Source organism: Ictidomys tridecemlineatus, unplaced genomic scaffold (assembly GCF_052094955.1).
Source record: "Ictidomys tridecemlineatus isolate mIctTri1 unplaced genomic scaffold, mIctTri1.hap1 Scaffold_39, whole genome shotgun sequence".
Classification (NCBI taxonomy): Eukaryota; Metazoa; Chordata; class Mammalia; order Rodentia; family Sciuridae; genus Ictidomys; species Ictidomys tridecemlineatus.
Window position 1 is genome coordinate 965,807 of NW_027522555.1, and position 7,472 is coordinate 973,278.

The 7,472-nt window shown below is 41.3% G+C and overlaps 1 pseudogene; it reads left to right on the top strand.

Moving 5' to 3' along the window:
- Nucleotides 1–287: 287 nt before the first annotated feature.
- LOC144373416 (transmembrane 9 superfamily member 3-like) lies at nucleotides 288–2,149 on the top strand (annotated as a pseudogene).
- Nucleotides 2,150–7,472: the final 5,323 nt, after the last annotated feature.

The following is a 7,472-nucleotide window of genomic DNA, read 5'->3' on the forward strand; positions in this document are numbered from 1 at the left end:
AAATTGAGAACAAGTGATACCCTTGTCCCTATGAATTTTTTATCTTTTGGGGGTGGGATAAGCATTTTTCAAAAACTCACTTAAATCTGCACAATGCTGTTGTGGCTGAGTCAGAGAAAGAGGCTGGCAGGATCAGGAGGGCGGCACAGGAGCTGTTAAGGCAGGGGCATCAGCGGAGTGGCTGGGCCCAGGCCTTGAGTCTGCCAGTGCCCTGTGGATGCGAATCACTGCCGCACAAGCACCAGAGGCAGAGCAATTGATGGGCCAGTCAGGCATGAGCGCTCAGGATGAGGCCTCTGCAGGGCGCTCCTGGCCTGTCAGCTTCCGCTGCACTGCTGCTGCTGCTGCCCAGGGCCCAGGCAGAGGAGCATCAACACATGTTCCCAGCAGAGGCTCCATCTGGTAGTCTTTTAGGCCCCTTCTGACCTTAAAGTCTCCAGTTTCCCAGTGGAAGGCCTGGCCCCAAAACAATCTCTTGCATTTGGTCTAAAGTTGATCGGTGGTTTAATTGCATTTTCACATTCAAGATTGGATGTTAAGGATTCTAGGAGTGGCTTTCACTTAGGACTGGATGGTTTTCAGAATGGTGAACTGGAGCAAGGCAGGAAAGTCAGTTTCAAGATACAGAAGCAGTTGTCTTATGGATGAAAACTGCTGGACCCTTCCAAAATTGCCTCGAAACATATAAGTACTTTTCACTTCTAATCTGTGTGGGGTCAAAAAAAGTAACAGTCATTACCCATGAAGCTCTAGGAGAAACATTTCAAGGAGTTGAAATGGAATTTACTGGTCTAGATATTAAATTTAAAGATGATGTGATGCCAGCCAGTTACTGTGAAATTGATTTTGATAAAGAAAAGAGATGCCTTTGTTTATGCTATCAAAATTCACTACTGGTACCAGATGTACATAGTTGATTTAGCAATATGGGGTATTATTGGTGAAGCAGATGAGAATGTACAAGTTTGTTATCTTTGGACCTACAAAAACCTTGAAATAGATTTTAATGGAAATTTAATTGTTGGAGGAAATGTGAAACTGTTCCCAATACCAAAATACAGATGTCATATTTGGTAAAATGGAAAAATTCAGATGTAAAATTTGAAGAACGATTGCACAAATATCTTGTGATCCATCCTTTTTTCAACAGGGGATTCATTGGTTTTTAATTTTCAAATCCTTCAGGATGGTGATCTTCTTGATAGGCTTAGTTTCAATGATTTTAATGAGAACTTAAGATTATGTCTGGTTCAGTAATGAAGAAATGGCTGACATGGATAGACTTAGGAGATGGATAGAAACAGGTGCATGGAGATGTATTTAGATCATCAAGACACCAGCTAATATTTTCCTCTCTACTTGGTTCTGGATTTCAGATATTTCCTGTGTTTCTCATTGTTATTATTATTGCAATGATAGATTTATATACTTTTCTATGCTGCTACATCACCAATGAATGATTATTTTGGAGGAAGTCTGTATGCTAGACAAGGAGAAAGGAGATGGATAAAACAGATGTTCACTGGGGCATTCCTTATCCCAGCTTCAGTGTGTTGCAGGCCTTCTTCAATTTTATATTTATTTATTACCATGCTTCAAGAGCCACTCCTTTTGGAACAAAAATCTAAATCTTATTGGTATAATACTTGGCTGAAATTTGTTAGGTCAGCCCAACTTCCTTTGTTGTGCCAATGCTGTGCCTTGTCCTATACTGGAGAAAAAATATTTTATGTAGCCTGCAGTTATTGTTTGCCTGGGAAGTATTTTACCTTTTGGCTCTGTCTTTATTGAAATGTATTTCATTTTCACATCTATTATGTCTATGACTTCATAATGCTGGTTCTGGCCATCCTTTGCATTGTTACTATCTATGTGATATTGTGTGCACATACTTCTTGCTAAATGGGATTATAGGTGGCAGTGGACAAGTTTTCTCTCTGCTGAATCAACTTCAATCCCTGTTTACACGTATTCGTTTTACTAATATTTTTTTTTAAACAAAGATGTATGGCTTACTTCAAACATCATTTTACTTTGTATATATGGTGGTATTTAGCACAACCTTGGGGTAATGTGTGGAGCACTTGTTTACATGGGAACAAGGGCCTTTGTCAAAAAAAAAATCTATACTAATGTGTAAATTGACTAGAGACACAAGAAAACCTGGAAATTTGGATCAATTTCTCTTTTATATGGGTAGAAGTCAGTGCTGTTTTCATCTAAACCCTGAAAGGAACTGAGAAAGGGAAATGGCCTTCCTGATAATAGGTGGCTCGTCCATGATCTCCACAAGTCAACAAAAGCACTCCTAATAGAACGAAAACCTCAGGCAGGACCACATGGTGGTCATATCAAAAACTATGTGGAGACTGACTCTGAGGCAACAGAAATTACTGAGCCAACCTTTTTCTTTCCAGGCATTACCTACCCCAGGTTTGCCCAGAACAAGGGGAAATGGCCATTTAGCGAGCAACCTCTTTACCAACATGGACTGTGACTCTCCAGTAATCTTCCCACTCCTGAGACAAAAGTACAAAAGTGTTTGAAGATGCTCAATCACCAAGCTGCCTCACTTCTTGCCCCTGTCCTGACTCACATCGTGGAGTCATTGAATAAAAGACAGAATCTTCTAAGGGTCACTGCTCCATGTTTCTTTCTGAAATGCTTCTGTGTGGCTGTGGAGCCACCAGAAATCTAGGTAAACTGACTCTGACCACAGGTGACAGCCTGGTGAGCTTCAATTGGTGGACATTAGCATCATGATCTTGTTTTTAATGTTATTTGCCTCAGGTCCCAATATCTACTTTAAAATTCAGAACTTTTTTCAGCATCACAGATTACTCTGAACAGGTCTCTACATCCAGCTGCCATTTTGTAAGAGATATGGAAGAAAGAGAAAGATGTGTACAATATTCTAAATATGAATTAGCAAAATCCAGATGTGAGGACGTCCATGGATCCCAGGGCCTGCCACTATAACAAAGAGACCAAGGAAAAGACACACAGGGCAGAGAACCTGCAAACCAAGAACTGCACAAAGACATACCAAGTGGTGCATGGGGTGTCTAGTCTTAGCCCTTGAGCTTGTGTGCCCTGGTGCTGGTTACTTCCGGAGGAAGGAGGGACTAGGGCTAGGATGCAGCCACGTGGGATGCTGACAAGGTGCTGTTCTTGACTTGGTTCTAGGGTGTTCCACATAATTTTTCACTAAGTTACACTTTTTTTCTCTGTGGTCCCCTCCCCTGCTTTGTACTTTCATTGCCTTCCATTACTGTGACAAATATATGAGTTAATCAGCTTTAAAAGACATAGGTATGTTCTGGCTGACTTTTGCAGGCTTCACTCCGTGGTTGGTTGCCCTGTTGTTCTTGGACCTGGGGTGAAACCACATATCACCCTGGCAGTGCACGGTGGCAAGTGACTCACTTAATGGTGGCTGGGAAGCAGAGAGTGGGAAATTAAGAGACCAGGATTCCTCAGTCCCATGAAAGGAGGCCCTTCACAGGAAGCTCCCCACTAGCCTCCCCCTTAAAGATCCCACTTCCTCCCAATAGCACCTGTGGCTGTGATCAAAGCTTTCTCACCTGGGCCTGTAGGGATCATTCCAGATTCAAACTTTAGTAGTGGCAGTGCTTCATTTAAAAAGGAAAGAATTGGAAGTATACCCTCCACTGGTCTTTTCCTACAGATAGAAATCTAGAAGTGGAGAAGCCAAGAGCCCACTGGGGTCATCCCAGGCACCAGGAGAGGCCACAGCTTGACCAGGGAGGCCAGAGCAATGGAGGCATGGAGTGCAGGCCAGGTTCTGGATGCACTGGAAGTAAGAACCAGCACAGCTGCTGACTACTGAATGGAGAATAAATAAAGAAGATGGCACCGGGGTGGAGCTCAGGGGCACAGTACTTGCCTGGCATATGTGAGGCCCTGGGTTCTATCCCTTGCAGAACAAGAGAATTTTTTTTGAAGAAATAAACAGGAGACACAAGGTCAGGCCTCTGTTTCTCCTTCCTTTGTTGCACAACCAGACAATACAAAACTCTTTCAGCCTAGGATGTTATTGGTCACCACTGGGGAAAAACAGAAAAATGCAGGGAGATGTCAGAGAAATCTGCTTTGCAGCAATAACAGCCCTAGTTTCCCTGGCCTTCATTCTTGTCCCTGACAGGGGACTGTAACTTTGTTTCTGTTATCCCATTAGCTGAGGATGCCTGGCCAGGGCCCAGCAGGCAGCATTTACCTGGTCCAGGGAAACTGTCAATCCAGACCCCAGAAGAGTCCTGGTTCCCCTGTGTCACCAGATCACCCACTGGGAAGGTGCTCTTGGAAGGAAGGCTGTCTGAAGCTTCAGTTGTTACAGGGTGGGGACTGGGGAGTCTGTAGCCACCTGCCCTGGGAGTGAGGGAACTGATCCCAGTGACAAATGCAGATGCCTCCTCCCCCAACTCACATGGTTAGTTGATTGGTGAGACCAGAAATCTGCTGCTTTGGAAAAAGGGGGAAAGCAAAAAAGTTTGCTTTAAGAAACTGCTGACTCCCAGTTATCTTATTTGTTAAGAAAAGGGGATTTACTTTTCCATGTACTTCTGCATTTAAATCTACATTCAGAGCCAAAGAAAAGAGTAGCTCAGATAGGGCTACACCTTGCCTTGACCTTTATCCCAAAAGACTTGCCCCTGAGGTATAAAATCTCTTGTTAAAGTTAATTTTGCATGAGTCAATGAAGACTAATCCAATAATAATTCTGAAGCATCCTTAGCATCAATATGTAGCCTGTGCTTCATGACGCTTTCCTTACACAATCTCTCTTACTTGCAGGTCACCTGGCAGAATTCCTTATCTTTATTCACCAGATCCACATTTTAGAGTTGTAGTTAGTTTTGCATTCACTCACACAACCATTTATACTGTAACCACTATTTATTTGCCAACCACTGTTTCACAGTAGCTTATGATACATCAATAAACAAGAAAAATAGTCACCTGCCTTGTGGGTGCCATTCTGATGAAGAGAAGCAGACAAATACAATAAATAATCCAGTAATTCAGTAAAAGTAGATCTATGGGGGTGCAGAGTATCACAAGGGATCTGATGCAGGGGAAGGGACTTACTGTATCATCTTAACATCTTATCATAGGAACACAATCTCCAGAACCTGTCTTATATGTCTGCTGAAGAGCAACCTTGACTTTAATTTTATTTAACAGTGTGCCAAAATATATTAGATGAGAATACCAAAAGCCTAGAGAAAATACAGAAGTATTACTGAGCCTATGGAAAATGAAATGAGAGTGCCTAGGATTCTCAGAAGTTATTTATTAATAAATAACTTTTTAATCATGTTTTGTTTACAAAACTTCAGAGAATATGGAAAATATTTTAAATTTGTCGCTGATATATAAAATGTAAAAATTCTATGTATTTAGAGAGTACCATGTGATGATTTGATACACCAAATAAGGTACAATGTTTTTATCAGGTTAAAGACACCCACCTCCTTAAACATTTCCCCTTTTTATATGGTGAAAACATGTGGGATCTTTTCTTCCACCTTGTTGAAATATACCATATCTAAATGTTATCAATACTCACCACTTTACTGTGCAATAGCATTCCAGAAAATGTATGCTATTGGTTTTCATTTATTTATTTATTTGCCAATGAGCCTTAATTTTATTTATTTATTTAAATGTGTTTCTGAGATAAGATCCATACTGCATAGAGGTTTATCAATTAAGTCTAAATCCTCAGAGAACTGAGAAGAGTTCTCTTATTTTGACTTTCCAAAAGTATAAGTATGTTAATATATACCTATATTTGTTTCAAAAATATGGAAATGCGTATCTCCTTAACAGATATTAAATTCAGCACAATGGCCTATGGTCAGAGAAATGAAGGAGGTTCTCATTCTCTATTTTTTGTTTGTATGTTGACATTGAGGACTTTACATGTGTATACTTAAAATCTGATTAAAATGAGATATGCAGTGATATTTTATAAACTAACCAGTGCACACTATGATAGTTAACACCCAGTAAGCTAAATAGTAAGTACTAGTTTTCCCCTCCAAACTCATGAAAGAGGGGAGTTTGAAACCTAGTTTGAATATCCAACTAATTACCTGGGGATTGCCATTAGGAAAAATTCAGACCTCCTTCCCTCTACCAATGTCAAGAAGAAAGCACTTTTTCCTGATTCTACCCACCAGGTATTGGTCTAATGCATCTTCCATGGCATCTCACACAATGGTCCAACCCAACCCCAGCCAGGCTCTCCACCATACCCAAGTCTTCACCTGTGGTGTCCTCATGCAGGCCAATGTCAAAAGCCAGCTTATCAGTTAGAGACCACCAGATGCAGAGGCAGCACAGATACTAAATCACAGAACCAGAAGTGATTGCTCAATATTTACAGTCATGGTGGAGTCCTGTTCTGACAACTGATTTGATATGTGTGTCTCTCTGCTGCTTAGCCTTTTTCTAAAAATCTGGGTCCCTCTGAACAAAGCCCAGGTCTTTATTGGCTGAGGCAGAACAGCCTTAGCATAGCATTCATTAGGAGCAATATTTAAAGGAAATGTGTAATTTTTCCCTCATAAAAGACTAAGGAAATGTGCTGTGTCACAACAAGACAAATAACTGAATATGTGTTTCTACATCTCTCACTTCATGTGATATATTCATGATCCCCAGCTAGAGCACAGTGTGATCTGACAGTGACAACCGGATCCCAAGCAGAAATTGAAAAACTATTCAATTTTATGTTCTACATCTGTTTTCCCTTCATTTTTTTAACTCTCCGAAATCCATCCAGAATTACTTGGTTTTAGTGTGCAGGATGTTGTTTTACTAAAATGAAGTTTGATTGTGCATGTGTTTCCCTAGGAGGAATTGGTTTCTCTCCAGACTATCATTGCCTCCAACCCCTAGGTTTTCCTAACCATATGGTCATGAAGTTTTGGGTCATTTTTCAGACCAACTCTCAGCACCTTGCTAAGTGCTATAAGGAAGAGGACACAAAATGAATGTGGTATGAGCTTGCAGTACACCACCATCTGCAAAAAGCACACTCACAGCCAGTAATAACAGGACCATGAAGAGAACACAGTGTTCTGGGGATTAGGAAAGGCCAGGCCCCTCTCCAAGAGCTCTGAACAATTAAGGCAAAGTCTAGAACATTCCCATCATGGAACAGGGCCTTCCAGCTAAATGGCAGCCAGTGAGTATGTGAAGGCAGGAGATGAACTGATTGGGGGGAAGTCCGCACCATAGGGATATGTCATCTATGTGAGCTGGAGACTCGGAATTTGCCACCGACTATGAAGCACTGGCTCTCATGGTTATAGGAGAAGCTTCAAGGATCTCCAAACCTGTACTGAGTAAGCACAGAACTGTGTGTCTGACCTGGAGACAGGCAACCTACAGGGATCCCTGAAGTTCACAGGTTTCAGATATAAACTGTGTTAAATGTCTGT